The sequence below is a fragment of the Dinoponera quadriceps genome, unplaced genomic scaffold, assembly GCF_001313825.1.
Source record: "Dinoponera quadriceps isolate SergipeBrazil2010 unplaced genomic scaffold, ASM131382v1 scaffold1846, whole genome shotgun sequence".
In the NCBI taxonomy this organism is placed as follows: Eukaryota; Metazoa; Arthropoda; class Insecta; order Hymenoptera; family Formicidae; genus Dinoponera; species Dinoponera quadriceps.
The window spans coordinates 1342246-1365494 of NW_014556140.1; the positions used below are offsets into that span (position 1 = coordinate 1342246).

Genomic DNA, 23249 nt, shown 5'->3' on the forward strand with positions numbered 1-23249 from the left:
CCCCCTCGGCCCCCGACCTACCGTTCTCTGATCTACGAGTCCTCGCGAGCCGCAACCTCGATGAAGGCGCGCCGCCACTCCGCTCGTCTCTGCCTTTCGAAAACGCCCGGCGCCCGGCTCTCGAAACGACGGAAAGAGTGGAAACCTGAGAGGGCTTTTCACCGTGCTGAAAAACTAAAGGCGTGCCGCGTTAATAACGAGGCGGAAAGTATCGGTACGAGTGCCCGGGCCCTTTTCTATATTTGTCCGCCGTAATACGGAAACGGTGCTTTCCTCTGACTGGCGAATCCACAGGATGTTCTGTATCGATCGCCGATGGCGAGCCCCTTGACGAATTTCGAATCGGCTCCTTCTCGGCGGAAATGCCGGAGGGGCAAATCGTGTTCGTCACGTTCTCATAATTTCCCAATTTCTTAAACGTCGCGTATCCTCGTGTAACTAACAATTAATACGTCCGGATAAAAATCTGCCAAAACCATAATAGCAATTATGACGATGATAATGATGATGATAATAGTAATGATACTTCTTTATTGGCCGCCAAGATTACAAAATCCAAGAATATACGAGACGTTACGTTGAGAACGAGCAGAAGGCGTAACAACAGCTGCACAGCTGGTTTCATTTCACTACCTTGCCTAAATACATGGATTAGAAACCAGTAATGTACATTTTTCGCCCGCGATAAGCCAGCGAATCACGTAAACGAAGTTTTATTCCGGCACCGCGACCGCGAAAAGTAACCGACGAATTCACCCCTTTCCTGCCCCCTTCCCCCACCCCTCCCTCGGCGTTTCTGCTGCGAGCGCGAATTTGCAATTCTCGTGGACGAACGCGGCGGAGAGATCGCCGGAGGGTCGCCTCAATTTCGCGGAGTTGGCTGGCTTCTCGCGTAAGATTTGCATCGCAACACTCGAGAACCGTCGGAACGCCGCTCTCCCGGCCCTCGTCCTAATTCTCGAGTGCCATCCGGACGTCCGGATTCTCGGCTCCGATCAGTCTGAAATCTCGAAGGGCCGGTGCGCGCACATCCGGCGCGTTTCACCGTGCTTTGATGCGCAAACGGGTCCGTCAATTATCGGCCATGCCGATTGCTTACCGAATTGGTACGGCTGCAATTGTCCAATTTATTTCACCGACTCGCCCAGCCCACGGGAAATCGTTTGATTGCGACCTTAACTGGTGCACTTCGGCGAGCGTTGTTGCGAGAGCTATTAGAGAACTACCGCTTATCCACTCAGGTGACGCGGCCGCGTGTTTGCCATGAAGTTACCGCGCGATTATTGAGGCAAACAACCATCGACAACGATAAGCGAACATCCACGAGCGACGAACTCTCGGCGTGCGCTCGCCGCGCTTGATTTTCCATGGCCAAATGGCCGTTTTGATTGTTTGCACGTTATATTGCACGAATTTAGCGGATATATGACGTGTAAATAAAAGGATCAAACGTCGAAGCCGCATCGCGAGTCGTCGGCGAAATTGCCGCGACGCAACCGCGACGCGGCGCTTCAATATTTCACCGGTGGCGAGCCGCGTCAACATTAACCCCTGTATTGTGTTCCTCAAGGGCTGGAAGATTTATAAGGTCAAGTGGCACGACACGATGCCGCCACTAACCTTTACGAGCGTCATTAATATTTCGTCATCCTCTCTGTTTCAGGTAAGCTTCCGCTCCCCTTTCGCCGAGGAGAAAGATGACCCTCGGGATTGCGCAAGATCGACGCAGCTGGCGAACCCCCGAGCCGCTCGTTCTCCCGTCTTCCCCTCAAATTTCGAAGGACTCGCGTGAGTTGGCGAGCGGGCTAATTCATAGTCGTAATTACCGGCCCGTAGTTAATCATGGAAACGACTCACGTCGAAAGAATCGCGATTCGCAGTGATATCAAGTAGTTCTCTATTCGAAATTTCATCGTCGCAAGAACTCTATTACCCGGTTGACCTTCAACCTCTGTGAAAGAAGGGCCTCTATCAGCTCCCGTAGATCAGTTCCCGCCATTTTGTTTCAACGCACTCCAGACTTCTAAGATCTGGAATATTAGTTGAATGTAAATTCTTCAAAGCCTGGGGCGCTTATGACGCTACTTGAAGAAGCTGCTCAATAAGAGATTTCAGCCACTTCGCATTTCTATAGTACTCGTCTGTAGAAGATTTACAAGGACTTTCTTTTTTCTTTCTTGTTAAACACAACCGAGTCGGAATTTTAGTTCTACATTAAGTCTATTTAGTTCTACATTAAGTCTTCAAAAGTCTCCCATTGTGCTCCTTTGATGCTACAAATGGGAATTGAACATTTCCTCCCGACAGGTCTAAATTCTCCCTGTAGCGTCAAAGCTAATAGTACTCCCTTGATGCTACAAATGGGAAGTTATCACCGTTTTCTCCACCTGAAGACTTAACGTAGAACGAAGTGAACTTAATATAAGACCGAAATTTCGATTCAGGTAGTAACAACGAATCCTCAATTCTTTGTGTTAAAATACAAGTTTCAAGGAAACTATCGAGTCACTACGTAATCCTAAAATCTTACAAAATTACAAGGATGTAATTTAGGCAACAATAAGAACTAAATGAATTGCAAATATAAAAAAAGTGGGGTCCACGTCAATAATGTTATCGATAACTGGTTTCCCGGTGGCAATCAGTTTACAGAAACGATAAACTAAAATTGACAGCAAACTTAACAAGTGTAAGTAATTCACAGAAGACACCCGAAAAAATTGCTGCGAAAACCACGATTTTTACCGCGATTTTTTTCGTTATGCAGGCTTGAGAAACTTATGACGGGTCACGATTGCGGGTGTCGCTGTCGGGGTTAACGAATTTCGAGCCGAGCCGCCGAAGCGTCCGCGCTCGCTGCGTTTGCTCGTGAGCCAGCTCGGGTGAGCCGGTTTGTTTGTTAATCGGGCGACGGCTCATCTCGCGAGGGAAAAGACGGCCGCAGGTAGAGCGTGCCGAGAGGATCGAGGACGGTAAATAGCGCGGAGAAAAATGCCGGGCGCGAGGGAGAGAGCTCAGGCAGGTTATCGCGCGGGGCGTAAACACCGAGAATACGGAGCGGAGCGAGAGACGTCGGCCGGAGGTAGCGAAGAGAAGTCGGGCTTGTGTAAGAGGACGGAAGAGTAATGGTAGGTGCGGCGACAAAAACGGCGATTAGGGGAGGTGCTGACAGTGCTCGGGGGCGAGTAATGCTGACCACACACCGCAGCGTACACCTGCAATCCCAACCCTTCCTCCGCATTCGCCCGGTTTCGACTACCTCACTTCGCCCCCTCGCCCGTCCTCACCTGCCCCTTCATCCGAGGCTCATCCAGGCTCACAGCGGAGATATCTCTGTGCCGCCGGTGTGCCGATAAAATAATGACCTTCGACAGCCGCCAGTGAAATAAAGCAATCTTGGCTCCTTTTTGTGGCTCCCCGGCAACGGGGAGAAACCACCGAGAGACCACCGCAATCCCGGCGACCGAATTACGGAACTTCAACGGCCGACCGCCGCCGCTGGATAATCAGCTGACCGTAGTTATGCGAGGAGGGTCAATTACCAATGCAGAATAGAACTCGCAGCTCGTTCCTTGGCCGCGCCTAAACACATGCGATAACACACTCGACGGGGTGATTCATTAAGATCCGACGGTAAACGCGTCGCGCATTCCTCCGGTCAGGGCAGTTTTTCATCGGCAATGTTTAAGACCACCTTATTCCCTATAATTTATTATAAAGTTGAGTTCCCTCGGTAATGGAAACTTTTACCCTAGTTGAAGCCGAGATAGAACTATAGCTTTCTCTCTCTCTCTCTTTCGGAAAAAAAAAAAGAAACAACTATGTCTACGTATAACTAATTACGCTGTGACGCCGAGTAGAGCGATGGAAGTGGTTTTAGCGTGCGATTATCACGGTGTGATACACGAATATTTGTCGATCGAGTGAATATATGGAAACGTTCATCTCGTTACCGAAACCAGGCGGCACCGAGATAATTATACACATGTACATCGCATACGCCGGATTACACGTCGCTCGTTAATTGTCTTCCGTTTCGCGGCAAAGGCGCGCGGAGTCTCGCTCGGGCCGCTAATTCGAGAGAGAGAGAAATAGAGAAAGAGAGAGAGAGGGAGAAGAATTATAAATACGAAAATGTATCATTTACGAGCGGCGGCGAGATATTAATTGCATCAGCGCGAAAGTTCGAACGTCGGCTTCGCGCTCTTCGGTTATTAAGTTTTCCCGCTCGGACGCCGCCGCCGCCGGCGGCGTCTCGAGTGCTTAATGAAATAAGAAGCGGGAATAAAATAACTCGCGCCGAGACGGACAAGCATTGCGGAAGACAGCCGGCGGCGGCGTCGGATGGAATGAGAGATAGATAGAGAGAGAGAGAGAGAAAGAGAAACTTCCAAACTGGCGAAATAACTCTAAGAACGATTTTCGCGTTAATTAGCGCGCTTTTTCCCCGATTCAACTGCCATCACATATCGCGATAAATCAACGACGAACCCTCTCGTCGAGTATTCTCACCTCATTCCCCCTCCCCCGTGGTCTTCCTACTACGAGAGAGGAGGAAGAGGGGGTTAATGAAACGAGAAACAGGAATAATATGATTTTTGGTCTCTCGCCAACACTACTATCTCCCCCCTCTCGCACGGGGAGGAGCGTTGCACACAAAACAGAGACGATCGTTACGCTGCGGGATTTCGGGGGGTCGCAGGACCGTTTTATTAACTACCCTCGGCCGCAGGGCGCCATCGTCGAGATGGTTCCGTTTATCCTTGAGATTTACATGTTGATCTAACTAATTAGACCGTCCGCGTACACACGGTGCATGTGCAGGCATGCGCGCGCGCGCGCGCACACACACACACGTGCACACGTGTGCAATTAGCAAACAGCGGAAACGGTGATTGTGACCCGGCTGTGCGATAAATAGAAATCCCCCCGCGTGTTCACCTTTTCCTCGCCCCCTTTCGTCCGGTGTAATCTCTCGTAATTGAACGATCTCGTTCGCGACGTCGAACGGTCGTGTATACTCTTCGATCATACGCGTCTCTTTCTCTATTTCTGCCGTCAATTCTTGATATTGAGATCAGAAGGGAACGATTTCCCCGATCTCCCGGCACACTTCCGACCACGTTTCACGTTCGGTCGACGTTTACGTTGCGTGTTTTCGGAGCCGAGAGAGCCGGGACTATAAATAGGCGGGTCGGTTGTGTCAACGCGGCTGAATGCCGCGAAGACACAAGCGGAAACCCGGTCTTAATTGCTAGGCAAACGCAGGAGAGAACGACACGTCGGCTGGTTGACCGGCCGGTCGATGGGTGGGTGGGCTGCGGAAGACGACGACGGTTATATTGTTTCAGAAAACGATCAGACGGTACCGACGGTGCGCGGCGAGCGAGCTTACGAGCGGCCAGACGACGTGGAATCGCGGAAGGACGACGGCAAATATTGTACGGGCGAGGCAAGCACGTTAATTTACGTACGCCGTTTGCCGTTCTTATTACGGCGCGATTATACACCCTGGACTGTCCCTTATTTTACATCTTGATATCGAGGCTCGTTTTAATTACCCAGCGCGCCGAGCCGCGACCCACCGCAGGGAGAACGCGCCGATAATCGTCTAACGTTTCCCGCGAGCGAGAACGCAAATAGAACGAAGCTAATTTCCCAGGAATAACCGATTCTTTCGCGCACCCTCTCCGCGCTTATTTCCCTTCCCCCTCCTCCTCCGGCTTATTAAATTGTTATTGCACTGAGAGAATGACGCGTGACACTTGGAACTCTATAATGGCATGATTAAAAAAATCATGGTCGAGGAAGCTATAGATAGTAGTAAGTATTATTATAATATGGGTTATGATTACGATATAGGGCGTGATTTTCAGCGTTAATTGTGACAAAGTAGGAAATATGAAGCAGCAACAGAGATTGATGATTTTATATAGTCAACGCAACCGTAATAAATAACAAATAATACCATATGCAACGGTATTCGTAACGCGTGTCTCACCACATGGGGAATTTCCTTTCGGATTCGATCTCCGCCGATGGGTTATTAAAAATCGCGAGGCGCGTGTTTATTGCGCGTAGAAGCGAGGGGGAAGATAATTTCCCTCCGACATTTCCCTCGGTGTCTCGGATTCCGTGCGATCGCGCGTTTCCGCGAATCGCGGGCGATGCGGTCGCGGCAATTGCGGCGGTACGAGGCAAATTGAACGCGGTTGAATTATAGATCTCGCCGGCTCAGATAAGCTCGGCGATCGGCCGCGCTTAATATAATCTCGATTAAAATCTATAATTACTTTCCGATTTGACTGATTCGCCACGTGCACGCGCGCTCGCACCGAGCTTACCGTCCCATCGGGCCCGTCGAACAAATCGCGGCTACCCGCTGCGGTGCGCCGATTTGCGAAGCGATAACTCGAGGCTATCCCGATCCGGATGAAGTCCCTCTGTATTAAACGAAGCGACTCTCCTCCTTACTTTCGAGAGAGGACGATTTAATTTCTCTCCATTATGGGAACGCTCTCTTCCCTTCTTAATCCAACGGGAGGAGCCGGAGGGAGAGGGAACGTCGCGAGAAGGTAGGGGGATGGGAAGAATAACCCTCCGCTTTTTACCCCGCTGACCTTCGGTATAATAAATTACCCTCATTACGGGGACCATCGCTCAAAGGTGCTGCTCCAGCTGGCGGAAAGAGATCGTGGCCGGAGGGAGACGAGGGCGAAGGGTGAGACGGACAGCGAGGCAGAAGAAACAATGAGACGAAATAACAGAGAAAAAGAGAGGAAGTGAAAGAGAGAGAGAGAGAGAGAGAGAGAGATGAGGAATGAAAGATCCGAAGATCCGCGATCGTCAGCGTAAAGGGGGGGNGGGAACGACGGTCCGATTCTTAACGAATCGAGGTCGGAAAACGGCCCGCGCCGAAACAAGCTTCGCAAACTGCGCGCGTGTTTTTTCTCGTTAAGCGAGAGCGTACACCCGGTAGCAAATTGCTTAATTAAGTGACCTAATTATGGAGCAGGGCCCGCTGCGAGGGAAAACAAACGACGTCGTCGAGGTGGACACTCGCTGCGGGTGTTACTCCCTGCTCTCTATCTCTCTCTCTCTCTCTCTCTCTCTTTCTCTCTTGCTCGCTCGCATTCTCTCGGTAGTCATTTGGGTTTTATCGTCATCGCCTTCGACAAATTACTCCGAGTGGGTCTCCGGATCGCAATCTCGACCGGAGCGGCGCTGTCCGCGATGGTCCGATTTTTACGCGCCTCCGGGTCTTCCTTCGCAGTCATCGCCGGTGAGTTCACCACGTGGAGGAGGCCGGGAGGAGGAACGGGTTTGCTCGCGAACAGGCGGCCGGGCGCAATTAAAACACGCGAAGTAATTGAATCGTACGGCCCGAAACTTTCCTTAATAGTCGCTATCAGCACGTAACGGTTGTTTTAACGAGTATCGCTAGGAATATGGTTTCCGCCCCGGCCGCCCGCCGCGAGCGCACTCTAATTATCTTCGCTTTTGCCTTCGGCGAGAGCTTTTTGCTCTGTCGACTCTCCCGGCCTACCGACCCCCGGTTTTCGGCTTCACATCCGTCGTTTCGCGTTCCCGCGCGTGCACGACGCGCGTCTCGCCGACCGGAACCGCGTCGTCTCTCTTCCTCACCCCCTCCTCCCCCTCCGCGCCCGGGTTCCCTCAAATAATTACGCACGAAGGGGCGAAAGAAAAACGAGAAAAAAAGGATGACTCGGGGACGCAGCGACGCGGTAATTGGCGGGAACTTAATTACCCTACGTGAAGCGTCGCGTCGGCGACGCGAGTGACGTTTATTCTCCCCCTCCACTTCAAGGAAATATCGCCCTAATTGTTTCCGAAACACACATGAGACACCGTCGTCGTCGAGGCACCTCTTTGCACGCACCGCGCGGGTTAACGAGGCTAACGGAGAAATACGGCGTGGATCTCATCGCCGGGCGATTAATTGCATTATTAGGCCGGCGATTTCTCTCTCTCTCTCTCTCTCTCTCTCTCGCTCCCTCGCTCGCTCTCCCCCCTTCGACACGTTGCACGCGCGGCGCACCGAGCGCGTTAAACGGCGTGTCGAGCGTGTCGGAGACAAGCGACTTTAAATCCCGACACGGCGGCACTTGGCGGTAATTACGCTATCGGTCTGCACGACGGCGGGCCGCGTGACGTCTAATTATCGCGCGAGATATGTAATTATCGCGTAATCGCGGTGCGTTGGATACGAATCGATCGGCGGTTCGCGCGCGAGCGCGCAGACACGTAGCGCAGCGGGATATTTGTATCCAGAAGCTGGCCGAAATGATTTCTCGTCGTCCTTCGGCTTAAAATATACTGCTAATTTTATATACATATATATGCTTGTTATAAGCATTGAAGGGGAAAGTGCTACTGTTCAAATAATATTTATTGAATCCACGTGAAATTATCACTCTGATACTCTTTGCTAAATATTTACTAGAAATAGAAACATAATTGATCATGTAAAATATGATATTTCTTTCGTATGAATAGACATTTACTCATATGCGTGAAAATAATTGCGATGGGTATGAAATTCATATTATCGAGAGTATGAAAACTTACTTCTAGAAAATGTTTACCGGACCGAAAAATCGAAATTTCAAATCGCTAGGTTCCTTTACGATATTCTCAAAATTTTCGCTAGAATAGAAGTATTGCATAATTCTACTGAATAAAGTTTCTTAAATTTAGAATTACTCTCAATATACTAATATAATAATAACCGCAATTTTGTACATAGATTGCCAAAATACCACAAAGATACATGTCAGCTTGATCATTTTATCTAGTAAATATTTAATATTTTATACAAGTATTAAGTATTTATAGTAATGCAACTTTAATTATTTAGCATTTTACAATAAATATATAAAATCAATTCTAATTGTTTAACATTTTATAATAAATATATAAAATCAATTCTTTTCACGACAGTTTCTGCCTTATCTGCCGCTCATTATCAGTGCGAGTTGGCCGCTGCTCTTCTGCTTTCTGCTTTTCTGTCAAGCTATGAATCCCCCCCTAAGTGCAATCGTCTCTCACAATCGATCGTACAGAGCAGAAATGATTTGGAGGAGATCGACCCTCGGCCGACTTTTCAGACCGGTTATCCCACCCTCGCCGCAGAGCGGGGATTTCATTTCAAAACGTCGCACGTTCCGCCGCAAAGCGGTTTAATTCGTCCCCTTATTTTATGACGCTTGTAATTACGCGCATTAAAAGCGCGTAGACGCCGATTCACCGGGGCCATCCCGGTGTCGTCGGGAGCTCGTTGGGCTCTGATTAATATTCCCCGCTGTTTATTTCCCGCGCACCGACGCGCTACTTTACCGCTTTTCCGGAAACGATCGATCGCATCGTCGTTGGTCTCGTTCGCGCTCTCGTCGTTCGCCGCGCGATATTTCGAACATCCTCGCCGCTACGGTGCTTCCAAGACATCGGCATTGTCGTTCCCCGGGAAATCCGCCGCCCGCCGTCGTCGGTTCGGACGAACGAGACGAACGAGACGGACGAGGGTATTAACGACGGACGCGCGTAATGCACTGTCAAGTCTCGCGAAGCGGTCCCGTCGTTCGCGTCGCCGCGTTCGCGTCGGCAAAGCGGATCAAATAAGAGCGAGAGGGAGAGAGAGAGACGGCGGAAACTTGCGGAGTTTCCGGTGTATGTACACAGTCGGTATAAAACTCAAATTCCTCGGTCAACTTTGGACTCGGTCGACGGACGAGCTCGCTCGCGCGACGTCTCGTAGCCCGGAAACTCCTGGCCGAAACTTTCCGCTGTATCCGCCGATTCAGAAGTCCGCGGCCGTGCGACAGTCTGTCGGGTAATGTCTTTACGTCGAAGTGACTATGCAATCTACGAGAGCGAGCGACGGAGATCAGTTCGACGTACGGGCGTACCTCCTCTCCCCTATTCATCCCCCTCCCCCTTTTCTCTCTTTGTTTCTCTCCTGCTGCTATGCTTCTTCTTCTTCTTTCTTTCTCTGTTCGAAATCGCATTCTTCGGCTAACTTTCGAACGGTCTTCACCTAGGCGGAATCCTGATTCCGGAAATCATGGCCGAGATATTTCCGAAATTGCACCAAGATACCAATCCACGGTTAAGTTTCGGCGGAGGTGACTTCGGTTTTCAAGGAGAAGTGTTCGCAGTCTGTTTGAAAGACACGGGGAAAATAAATTCTGTTAGAACAGCAAATGTTTGTCAATATAGTGACAGCAAAGGAAATTTTTCCGGACGGCGGAAAGATTTAAAAGTGTTAATTGTCCAGTATATATCCAGTAAATAACAATTGAATAAAGTTTCATCCACTTAGATGCACAAAGGATTTCGACTTTTTTCACATATTTAGCTGCTCGTCCAAGCGACATTTTCAGCTCTTTCCGGGGCAGACAAAAGAACACCGTTTCGAAGCATGCGCGGCATTCATTTTGAAAAATGTCTACAAGAATAACCGGGCTGCTACGGTGGCTTTCAATAGACTGTATCGTAAAGGGGGGGGGNGGGGGGGGGGAGGGGACTGGGACGAGGGAAGGTCACCCAATTTATCCGTTTTTCGGAGATATTCCTGGTAAACCAACTTTGGTGCCAGGTCTTTTGCCGCGTTCACGCTTATTTTAAACGGATCATGCTCGGAACCGCGAAGATATAATCAGCGATCGAGTTTCGCCAGGGGTGGAAATAATTTCGGTTGTCAGCAGGAACCTTGTATCCCGACCGTCAAATTTAGCGCGCTGCAATTACACTCCAATTACGCGCAACCGTTCGTCAATATTGATCACAGTCAATATTAGATTCATTTACCTGAGACGTGCGTCGCGTCTTTTCGCGCGTATCAGTCTCGTTGAGGGGAATCTCATCTTATCCTATCTTATAAAGAGATTACCGTTTAGATCCCGCACAACGGTAGAACGGCTTCTCCGCGAACTCTCGTAGTTCTCGCAGGCTATCAACCTTCCCGAATCTCGATGTGGTGCTTCAATATTACCATACGCAGCGCAAACGATCGGAAGGAGAGACCTACGGGNACGGTACCTACTTGCTGCGACTTGCCGGCGTAAGTTATACATCAGCCGCCTATCTGCCGTCGCAGCTGCACAAACCTCGATATTCATTACTACCCAAGACGGGGAGAGATCCTCGCGCGAAGGCTCGTGCGCGCGCGCGCGCGCTGCAGGACGTCGACAGAGGCCGGTTTCTCCGCCTCGGGCGGGTAGGACGACCGTCACCGTCAGACCTCTGCGGCGGTCTGATCGGAGGTTTACGACTTGCCCGGGATACTACCTGCGCCTGGTGATAATGGACGCCCCGCGTATAATCCGGGATAATCTGTGGCATGCTTAATGACCGCGCAGGACTGTCGCCGACGAGTCGTAGGACGAGCGGAGTCGCGAGCGCTCCGCCGTAATTTATTTATTACGTTCCTTCTGAGAGCGAGATCGCGGGGAACTTGGCACTCTCGTAACGCCCCCAGCTCTCTCTCGGATCCGCAGGATCCGAGGGGAGGACGGCCAGCGGCCAGACGTCTCGCCGGATAGTTTACATTTCCTCCGATTACATCCCCTCTTCCCCCCCGCCCCCGTACGGCTCGTTACTCGGCGCGTTCGTTCGCAGATTTGCCCGAGTTGACTCGAATCTTTCTGGAGCGCCGCTCCTCCGACTCGCTACTGTGGTGTCAACCCTCCCCCGGCAACGTTCAAAATTCGACGCCCTTATTTTCAGACGTTCGAATAATTCAACTTTTTGGAGCCAGCGTCGTTGTATTATTTTTTCCGAGATACATATCTTCGAATGTTATAGTCCCAAAGGATTGTTCTCGCTCGTTTTTACACTCGTGTAAAAGTCACTTTTCACTGAAATCTCGTTTGTCCAGTATTCCCGCTCCGATTCCCCGATCTGCGAAAATTAGGTAAGAAAATTGCGGCTTCTACGATAGTGAAAATTCGGAATTGAAGTGTTCACAAGTGTACGAGAATTTTCTCGGATTTTTATACAGTCCGGAGCAACCACACGGTATGAGAACCCGCACCGGTTGTCAAAGTCCCAGGTTGCTGGCGGAGGGTTAAACACCTCGAGCCCCCTCGTGAGACCACAGCACCGATACCGTCCCCGAGGAGGAGGAGGAGAAGGGTTTCTCGCGGGCTTCTCGTCGAAAACGCTGACACTTCTATCGGGTCACCTTTTCCTCCGGCCGAGCGAAGTCGGAAACCGCGCGCTGAAGAACGCCTCGCATTTGAATCGACGAGGAGGACGACGTAAGCGAGATAAAGAGATTAAAATGTTCATCGAAGCAGCAGCAGCAGCGAGGATGGAAGGAGAGAAAAGGCATGAGATATGAAACCCGGGAAGGGCCCGTCCACCCGCATAATCAAGTTATCTTGGCGACGCATCGCACATTAATCACAACTATCAATGACAGCCTCATCCTCTCTCTCTCCCTCCGGTTGGCCTCTTTGCTCCTCCACCGCCGCAACCGCCACCGCGAGGACGCGTCCCTCCGACCTGCCTCCGCTTCTTCTTCTTCCGCCCACCGGGTAGCCGACAGTTCGGTCAGAACGCGTCCTACGTTTCGCCGATCCACCGTCATCGGAATTAATGATTCTGCGAGAAATGGAGTCCCGTTGCTGTCTCCGGTCGAGCGGCGCGAGCAAAAAGTACATTTGCTCGGCCGCTCGCTCGCCAGCCCGCGGGGATTTCGAGACGGGACGGAAACTGCGACGATGACGTCTCGAAATTGGCGACGTGACAGGTTAATAAGCCGCGACAAGCGGCGCGCCTCTTGCTCGCGAGCTCGTGAGAGAGGTGTTTTATCAATTCATGCCGAAGTCAACGACGAACCTGATAAGCGCCGATAACGTAGAGACGATCCTTATGATTTTATGTCACCGACCACGCGATCACGCTACTCTTTTTATACTTCTCCTACATGTATCGATCTTACGTAAATGCGATATAAATGTGACCGCGATGAGTGTGCGATACACTCTACTTCACCGTATTTAACGGAAAATTTAATCGGGTCATATATAAATTTTTCTGCGAACTTTTCACGTATCTCTTTGGACTTCTTAATTTCACGGGAAAGATAGAAAAGTATTTCTTGAAATTCTTCCTTAGCATTGGCACACTCGATACTTACAAGTTGCAGGGTTTTTCTGCCAGGTAAATATTTACACTGGCAGCTGGAGATCCCGGATAATATTGAAACGTATTTTCGATAATAAGACCTGTTAAGGATGTCTCCGAAGCATCTTTTAGACACACGTATTGTTTGGGATGTCACTGTCATTGTTGGGGTGTAGAAGCATTTATAATCTTGTGGAACCGAGAAACGTGAACTTTGTAGGAAAAAAATCAGTATTCTGTCAGTAAAGCTTTTCAAATACATTTCCTTAACCTCTTGACTGACAGAAACGCAATACTGTGTTTAAATAAAACATTCCAAATTTACTTTGATATTTCTGGCAGTTCATTATTTCTAAAATGAGGTATTCAAAGGTTTTCTGGGGTCGTTCCATTCAATAGTGAACACCGAAATATAAGTATGCTGAAAAGGTGCTGCCATGTAACGCCTGTGGACGGAAAGCGTGCGTGAGATAGAAAATCAGAACAGCCTATCTCTTACTTATTTACATATATACCTACCTGTCTCTTTCGAAACAGAGTAACGCATATGCGTACGACAAAGAGAGGATGCCCTAAAATTGGTCTCGCTGCTTCACTTTTCGAGGCCCAGTACCTCTTTCACTATAGATATGTTTCAGTGATGGTGAACTTCTCACAATCCAAAATTCAAAGTGGTAGATGTAATACGGCCGACCTAAAATTGAAAAAGTCCTACACGGTGAACCGGGGGCGTTCGTCATTGGGAACGCACCGGGTCGGGTGTGACGATAATCTCACCGATGAAAGAACCAACGTACACGCGAATCAGAAATGAATACCGCGCTTTTTTATGCGGCGGTGACTTTGAAATTACGGGGGAGCTTTTAACTGCCGTCTCGTGTCGCGTGTATTTTTAATTTAGCGGCGCGTTAGTACTAAATGAAGTTATTTCGCCCGACTTTTCTCTCTCTCTCTCTCTCTCTCTCTCTCTCGCTCACCCCCACCGTTGTCTCCCTCTATTTTATTAAAAATGTTGTCCGCACGGAACGTCAAACGACTCTCTGGGGCGGCTGTCGTGGTTGAAAAAAAAGGGAAAGAATTGAATGACGCCGTACAGTGGGCGACCTCAGATCACCGCGCATCGCGCTAAGCAACACCGAATTAATTCCGGCCTCTCCACTCGGCGACCGTGTCGATCGTTCCCAAGTTTATCAACGGACTTAACTAACTAACGGACGAATAAGCGGGGCATTCAGGAAGTAGCTAAACGAGAGCGCTGATTGCGCTCGCTGATTGAGCTCGCCGCGCGTGCGAGGAGAATGAATGCGCGGCGGCCGCGTTGAGGTAGCAAGTTCGCGCGGTGATTCAATTTTTTTCACCTCGATCTACCGCGCCGGACGCGGGCGACTCTTTGGCGGCGTTTTGTGCAAATAACATTTTTAATAAGAGAGAAAAAGAGGCGGGATGTCGGTCGAGTGAACAATTAGCACTCTTGTGTTTTCCCATCGTCGTCCGTCTCTCTTCCGCTCCCTCCCCTCACCTCTCTCTCTCTCTCTCTCTCTCTTTCTTTGTTTCTCTCTCACGCGCGCGCTTTACTTGATTTTCTTTTTGTTTGCCGTTCACTTCGCACTTCCACGTTGAGCAAGTAAAGGTGTGCGAGCGCGATGAATTACTCAGCGAAGGCTCGCGAGCCGCACCTGCTGATTCCCTGACGAGATGCACCATCAATCATATCAACGCTTTATCCTTTTGTTTAGCGACTCGGCTCGAGTCTCTCACGATGGAACAAATTCCGGCGAGTTAGAGCATTTTGTAACATGAATATACCGTCGGAACTCGCGCGATGCTTTACACTCGAGTAATGCTTCATGCTACTAATTCCGGCGAGATAACAGATCGCGAGCGAGTCGCTCACGATGGCGAGACGGGATTTTTGTTTCTCGATATATCGGTAGTTTATATATATATATAATGAAACTCGATTGATTCGAAATCGCCAAGTTTCCACCGGAACGATGAAACTCGACAGCTTGCCGATAGACGATATAAGGTAATCGGTAATAACGAGCATTATTTCGATCACTAAAACACACCTTCCATTGATGAAATAAATCTTGATTTTTGCTAACGAAAAAGAGCACCGAATCAACTTACGTGTCAAATATTTTGCCATTATCCCGCTCCGCTCCGTTTATTGCGAGAGCGCATACTTCTCGATTTGCAGCGTAATCGTACGAAAAAGGACACCACCGTGCTTTCGGCGAACTCTACTTTTCCATTAATGCGAATCGGTAACCGATAATCGATGCTGCGGTTCGCGCAAAAGTGTCGCGCTTCCACGTCGACCTCGCGCGCGAGTCCGAGGGGAAGCCTAAATATCGCGGAACGTCCCGGGTTTCGAATTTCACGTCTCGAGGTAAGACTCGACGGCAGCCGGTCCAATCCGCCGGATAATCCTTTAGAATGGCCCGCGATGTCCCGGAGCCGCGATCCTCTGACTTCCGTGACGCCGGTATCGCCGGTTCTCAACCGCGCTTACCGAAGGAGCCGCCGCTCCTTCCCTCGTGGATTGTTTTATGGCCTTAAACTATCCCCCCGTATTTCATCCCCGTGTCTCAAGAACGGATATTGAATGCCCTCTATCTAGAGGGGCGATCGCGTGACGTTTATATTTTATTGGGAAAGAACCGCGCCGTGCGCCGATCGATCTTATCGACCCTTCGGTCCTTCGAGTTCGAACGAATCATTCGAGTCCGACCGTCGGAATACGCATCACGTGGTACGATTATTGGTCTGACTATTGGCCGATTCTCAGTGATAACACTTTAGAGAATGCGGGAGTGCGTGGTTTTTAACCGTACTTCTGTTTTTTCCACGCGTGACATTGGCAATTGCAGAGGCGCGGTCGACTCCGAGAAACTGCCGGGCGAAAGTACGCGATTCCCGGCTCGCTTCGCACAAGGAGACCTGTCGAGGGACAGGTATATTTTATAAGGCAACGCCGAGTGCTTTCTGGGTCGGAGAGGGTATTTATATGCTTCGGGCGATTTTTGAGCAACAGGGGGCGAAATTTATCGGAGGTCCGGTTCCGGCTTCTCTCCCGACGACTCCCAACGACGTCCTCGGCGGGCGCTCGATGCGCTACCGCGGGAGCGAAAATCGATTTTTATGCCGGCACGATGAAGAAGGTGTTCGCGGACCTTCTCGCGCGCCCCGAGCAATTTCCTCGGGAGAATTCATTGGCCGTTCTTACGGAAGTCCACCTGGGACCGTGCGTTTATGCAGGCCTGACTTCTAAATGCGGTCGTAAACTAGGACCGCTCGCCCGCCGCGAAAAGCTGAAAGAATCTGTCCGTGCGTGTGTCTGCCGTGCACATTATTATCGTTCCTCGCCAAGAAAGCGAGGATAAGAGGAGAGAGATCGAACGAGCTGCTCGCTCGTTGCGCGCCGTTGTTACCTCCAGCGACATTCCCGACAAATCATTTTCTCGTTACCGGACTCGAGCTACGGAAAACCGCAAATTTCTTACCTTCTCGCGCGCCGTTTTAACGCTGCCGCTGCCAGCCTCGCGTTCAGCCGGTACGTAGACTTCCGAAACAACGCTCTATGTTAATTATACCACGTTATCCCAATGTTTATTCAATCTACGTTTACTTTATCACGCAGAAAAAAAGCGCCAGAATCAATTAAACGTAATTATTTATTTTTCTGCCTCTTAAATCATGGGAGATTTTTATCAGTTTAAATATATTTTTATAGCTCTTGGAGCAAACTTACCTGAACGCAGCGATGCTTCGATTTGTGAATTGTCGAATATAAATGTAAAATAGTTCTAAATTTAAGAGGGTATTTACTTGAATTATGTAACACTCCTTTTCCATTGAAAGAACCTAGCGGCTTTAAATTTGGATTTCCCCGTCCGGTAAATATTTTCCGAAGGTAAACCCTGATAGTCTTTCAATATTATGAATTTAATATTTGTCGCAATTATTTTAATATGTACAAACGTTCACCTATACGAAGGAAGTATTATATATAATCAATTATATTTCTTCCCCTAGTAAATATTTACCAAAGAATGTTGGCGTAACCATTTCACGTAGATCAAATGAATAAATTAAAGATAAAGAAAAATATGATTTCGAACGGTAGCACTTTTTCTTCAACGCAGATATTTTATCAGCGATAATACGCGTACACTTTTCCATTCAATTTTCACACTTGAAAGTTATTTGAAATTAATCATTTCTTAATGGACAATTCTTTCGCGATGCACGAGCGTGGAAAAATAATATACACGATATTTTTTTCTTTTTTACCAGTGTCGGGCTTTCTATTCAACGATCACTTTTATTCCGGACAACGGGGGAAACAATAAATACAAAAGAGTACGCGTGTGTGCGCGTGGAGAGAGATATTCGGTTGAATATTAATTTTTATACCTACCAATATAATTTCGCATCACACCAAATTCACGATGGACCGTCGTGATTGGGCACGGAGATACAGTTCCCGCATTCGCGTGTTTTGCGACAAATTGGCGGCCCGCATCCCGGCTGAGTCGCGTATTGTGTTTCGATAATGCCGCCTGCGCGTCATATTTGATTCCTTTTCGCGGCCGGCCCAACGGTCGGCAGGCGCCGGACCGTAAGTGGGCTGGAAGGTGAACAAATTTATATCGCGCATCGGTACATACTGCGTACGCGCGTTCGCCACGTGCACACATTTTTCATTCCGCGCCATTTGTGCCCGCCTGAAATTCGCCGGCAATTGTAAATTTTTTCGCGCGCGACCCAAGAAAAATACAGCTCGCACGCGATCTTGGCTGACACCGCCGCCGCGCGCGCTCGATTGTACCACCGCGCGGTGTGGTTGTCTATTCACTGCGGCGAATTCCGTCCGATAGAATCGCCCGACAATTCCTCATCCGATGAGTCCGGAGTTGGAGATATCGACGCGATATCAGTAGAAGCGGCTAAAATTATAAACACATGTAACTGATATTGCAAAAAGTTCTCTTTATCTGTCTGCAATGTTAATTAAGCGTTTGTCGCATTTTCGATGCTAATGGCTGTTCAACAATTACGTCACACCACGAGAGGAGAGTAAAGGCTGTGGAATGTCATATTAAATGGCGTAACTTGGAATTATGGGTACGCGTGTTTATCCACTTTGTTTACATTCGTGACACTTTGGTTACATTTAGCGTACATTAGCGCATTTTTATGTTTTGACATGGTTTTTAGTTAACAATCAAAATGTTGATTTTTAAATATTTATTCTTTGAAAAATACGAGTTTTACTAATCAAAATTATAAAATACAGTAGTTTATTTTTCATATTATATGTAAATAATACACACACACACACACACACACACATATATATATTGTATTGGCGTTTTTACGCAATCGCAGTTTGACTTGATTTCTCAGATATTCGAGATTCGTTCCTCCGGCTTTAGGATTAATAATAGCTATGTAGCGCGGACCATATGACCGAGCGAGGAAACTTTTTCCGCACATTCGGCACACGTATACGAGCAAAAAGTTCCGCGCTGTCCTTTGACCGAACTGATTTCTTTGCTGCGGTCGGAGGGAGAATTCCGACACTGGCCGAACTTTCCGGCTGGCGAAAGGAGTGTCGTGCTAGAAAATAAGTGGCCGTTCTACGAGAGAATTCTGATGAACCTAGAACGCCCTTTGATGTGCGGCCGGCATACCTATGAGCGAGCACTGGTATCCTGATGCTGTTCGATGAATTTCGCTCACCTCGCTGGATCAAAGAACCGAGACCGGCCGGGATGCTTGCTTAGGTTAAAAGAGAAACGGGTCAGGAGTCGAACACGGTTGCTTTATCGAGCGTCAAGATCGGCCAAGTTCGAAAAGTATCTCTGGAATAGCGAAGAGCGCGAATCTCCCGCGCCCTTTCATTTGCGAGTTTAGACGAAAGCTCTCAGGAATGAATGGTGTGAACTATCGGCGATCAGCGCAAAATATTTCGTCGTACAAAGTAAAAAATTGCGTTAAAAACGGCCTAAACTGAAATTTTCTATTATTTTAACATAAGAGGAGGATATATTAAAAGACACACAAATATAATGTTAAATTAAAGCATTCATCTTCTCGATAATATTCAGCAACAATATTTCCTAGAAATATATCCGGATGTGAACGACTCGTTCCGAAATATCTTTCTGACAATCTGCGGTAGTAAGATTGAAAAATTGGAATTCTTTTTAATCCTGCAGCGGTCGGCGCGGATGACAGGTATCATTCATGCGTATACTAAAATATATTTCCCGAAAAATACTAACAAACATCCATCCTGCGCCTTTGTGTATTTGTCAGTCAGAGATTGCTGTCGTCTTTTGTGATGTTTTATGTGATTGTTATTCCCATATGAATAAATGTATTTCCTAAGAAGTTACTCAATACGTCACATGAAGTTTGAATATTTTTTTCTCTTCCTCCTTTTCGTCACATTTCGTCACAAAATATTTGGAACCTCCTTCCAATATTACGTGACAACTGTGGAATTATCCCTCCCTCCTCTCTCTCTCTCTCCCCTTTCCAACACATAAAATAAGAAAAAATAGCTTATAATATTGTGCGTAATAATTGTTAGACTGTACGTTATTATCTTTTTCTAAGATAATTTTTAGGTACATCTGTATTTTATAATTTCGATTGGTATAATTTGTGGTTTTAAAAGAACAAATATTTAAAAATCAACCTTTTGATTGTTGACACAAAATCATGCCAAAGCATAAAAATGTTCGCTAAATGTAATCAAATGTGTCTCGAATGCAAACAAAGTGGATAACCCACGCGTAACCCATAGTTACAAGTTATGCCATTTAATGTGACATTCCGCAGCCTTTACTCCCCCTCTCGTGGTGTGACGTAATTGTTGAATGGCCACTGAAGCGATTTTTTAATTGAAAATATCAATTTAAAGTGGAGGACGTTCGTCATCCGCGCGACCACTTCGGGGCTAATGGGTCATAAGTGTATCACTGCAAACTGCAGCGAAGCGTTTCAATCTTTCAGCGTACGATCGGGCACATTTATCACCGATCCTACCGTTTCCCGTCGTTCCTTCCCGTGGCGTATCGCGCACCCACGCGGAACTCGCGGTGAAATTTATGCAAAATTCAGAAGTTACCCCCGAAATCTGCGAGAAGCGCGTCGTCGTCGTCGGGAACTCACCAGTATGCGGGCGTGTCTTGCGCGTGTCACATTATATGTAGCTTTGTATTACACGAACGTCGTATAAATACACGCCAACTTCGCGAGTTTGCGCGTATGGACGTGTGAAATACACATACATACACACACACACACACGTACGCCGTACACACGGACGAATGCGGGATATAGTGTACATACGTACATACATACATACATNAAATAATGGAGGAAAGTGATTTCCGGAAAGTTAAAAGCCACGGATCAAGGATACCTTTTGCTCCCGGCCCCTTCTCTCCCGGTCCCGCTACTTTTCCGATCTTCCGTGTTGTGCCCTGAGTAAAAGAAAAATGGATAAGGCGGTCGCGCGCGCGCGACGGCGCGGGTAAATCGCATTTCGTAGCGCGCGATCCGCCTCGAGAGACCTCTTTCACGATGAAACGAGGAATGGCGCCGATATACTTTATGCTAAGACCCATTTTATTCTCTTTGGCGCGTGTACCGTTTCCTCGATGAAATGACGTCTCGATAACATCGCGTTTTTAGGATTTCGCTCGATTCTGGGATATGTATCGCGCGCATTACGTGCGTCGTGCGTATTATATCGGGAGAAACGGAGAAGCGGATTCCTCGGCCGCGAGACGAGATTGCTCGTCAGAGAATTATAGTCATCAGAGAATGACACAGGTTGACGTGAATTTTGACCCGCTGCAAGTGATCCTGCAAGTGACAAAATGAAAGTAATAAAGAGAGAGAGAGAGAGAGAGAGAGACTCGAGAAATGCCGAACGAGAAAAAAGCGCGATTTCGAAGCTTGTCATACGTATTACGCGCTTAGCTGTAAAATATTAACTGCGAGCCAAATTGTTTTGCCGCAGCTTGTTAAAGTCATCTGTTTTTTCTCACTGGTCAAAGGATAATCCTATAGACTGAATTTGCAACGGTTCACGGTTCGACGTATGCGAATTATCGCGTGCGCGTCGACCGGCTGCGATCGGCAACAGCGTGTATGTTCGTTATAATAAAAATGGAAAAAAGGGACGGGGGAAATATGGCGCTGCAAATTCGTTGGTAAAAACGTTAATGAATGTTGCGAGAGAGCATCGACGACGGCGTGCGGTTGTCATCACGTCGCTGCGACCATATGAAATTGCGGATATTTTTGCGCGCTCACTTCTCGGCGCGCGCCCACACACGTTGGGAATATAAAAATGAAACGTATATTGTAAAAGCGAAATAAGTTTATATGAAAATGCAAACGACAGCGATGCATATGTAAAAGCTGCTATACACGCGCGTCGAAATTATCTAATCAAATATTTATCAAAGGGAAATTGCACGTGCACGAACAGCCGCCTAATTAAACGGAATAATTTTTAACGTAATACCGTTGTAATATTGTCTGAACATTGTTGCAAGGTTGTATCGTCTCTTGTACGAATATTTTAAATTGAAAGAGAAAGAGAGAGAGAGAGAGAGAGAGAGAGAAGAATAAACGTGATTAATTAATATTATTCATACTTCGTTTCTACGTTAGATATCTTAATATTACTCTCCATATATATTTAAAATTCCAAGAAGGAACTTGGAAAAATGAGATCACAAAGCGTATCGAGAAATTCCGAAGTCATAAAGTTTCTTCCGCGCAGCGCAGCAGAGTTGCCACTTTCCTTACCCTGGCATTTTTACACGCGGCATGAACGGAGGGAGAATTGTGTTAGAAAGAAACTACGATTCCAAAAATATGAATTTGACCTGGAAATGACCTCGAATTGACTACGCAACGAAGTTGAGGTCGTCAACTTGTGCTCCCCTCCTACAACTTTTGTCTGAGTCATCTCTTCGTCAATTCCTCCCTTTTCAAGATACTTCACCGGTTCCTGTTAAAATCACACGCCCATTAATAATATATAATCAACGATTTCACATACCCGGAAACGTCGCTTCGGCATCGCAATGCGCCATTTAACGCAGGTAATTCGCGGCTGATCGTTTATCGTAATTCACTTACGCTCGAAGCTCGCGTCGTCGCACGGCGATCTTTGTCTCGGCTGCATCCGTGGCCTCGTCAGTCAGTCGACTCACGCATCGATCTGCTGTAATCGCGACAGCTTGCAACGTGGAAGTTAGGACCGCTGCAAAATGCATCCGACCGATGTACAACGCGCGCGCACACGCAGTACCGCGCGTGTACGCTCGTGTCGTACTTTATATCGCGCTTACGCACACATAGTCACGGCCTCGCGTGGCCGTATATCGCGGCGGGATCGATATCGTAGATTCGCGAAACTTTCCGGCGCGCGATCCATATTTGCCAGGTGTTCATCGAATAGCGGCTATAGGAGGAAGAAACGCGAAATGAAAGGCTTGGGGCAATAACACGCTAAAGCCACACACAGCACGAATTCGATGTGCACGCGCGTAAAAATAGCCGTGAATCGATATCCGCGGGCGAGAGAATGTAAAAAGAGCCTCTCTCTTTCTGTCAATTTCCCAGTCGACCCGCGAAGGCGCGACTATTCGGCCTGAATTATGCACGCGCGTGCATCACTCCTCGCGAGAGACGCGTTTTCGCCCGCTCTGGACGCCCCAGCGGCGAAGGGGAGGGGGAGGAGATTGCGGAAGGATGACCATATTAATGACGCCTAGGCGTTCACGGCCGCGCGTCGCTCGAATTAACGTCGTATTAACGATCTACATTGCTAATTAACGAACCCGCCCGCCGCCTTACTTCTGTATTCGTTATTGCCATTAATATTTCATGGTGGGCCGGGGGGATCGGTAATGTAAATCTTCCGGGGATCTCACGAGAGCCGGGCGTGAGATTTTTGAGAGATTCAATATTCATCGCCCGTAAAACAATTACGCGTTATCGCGCCGTCAATTTTGCAGCGGCGACGAAGGGACGACGAACGTGATGAGGGGGGGGGG

General features: G+C 48.2%; 1 protein-coding gene and 1 long non-coding RNA gene across 3 annotated transcripts in view; one reads left to right on the forward strand and one right to left on the reverse strand.

Annotated features, from left to right (window-relative positions):
* The window catches only part of LOC106746959 (fasciclin-3), a 405509-nt gene that overhangs the window by 259354 nt on the left and 122906 nt on the right, over nt 1-23249 (forward strand). The window lies entirely within an intron of this gene.
* LOC106746961 lies at nt 13515-17875 on the reverse strand. Its single transcript, XR_001374627.1, has 3 exons — nt 17576-17875; nt 13669-13843; nt 13515-13595 (listed from the first exon to the last, which is right to left on the reverse strand). It is a non-coding gene; the product is annotated as an uncharacterized LOC106746961 (long non-coding RNA).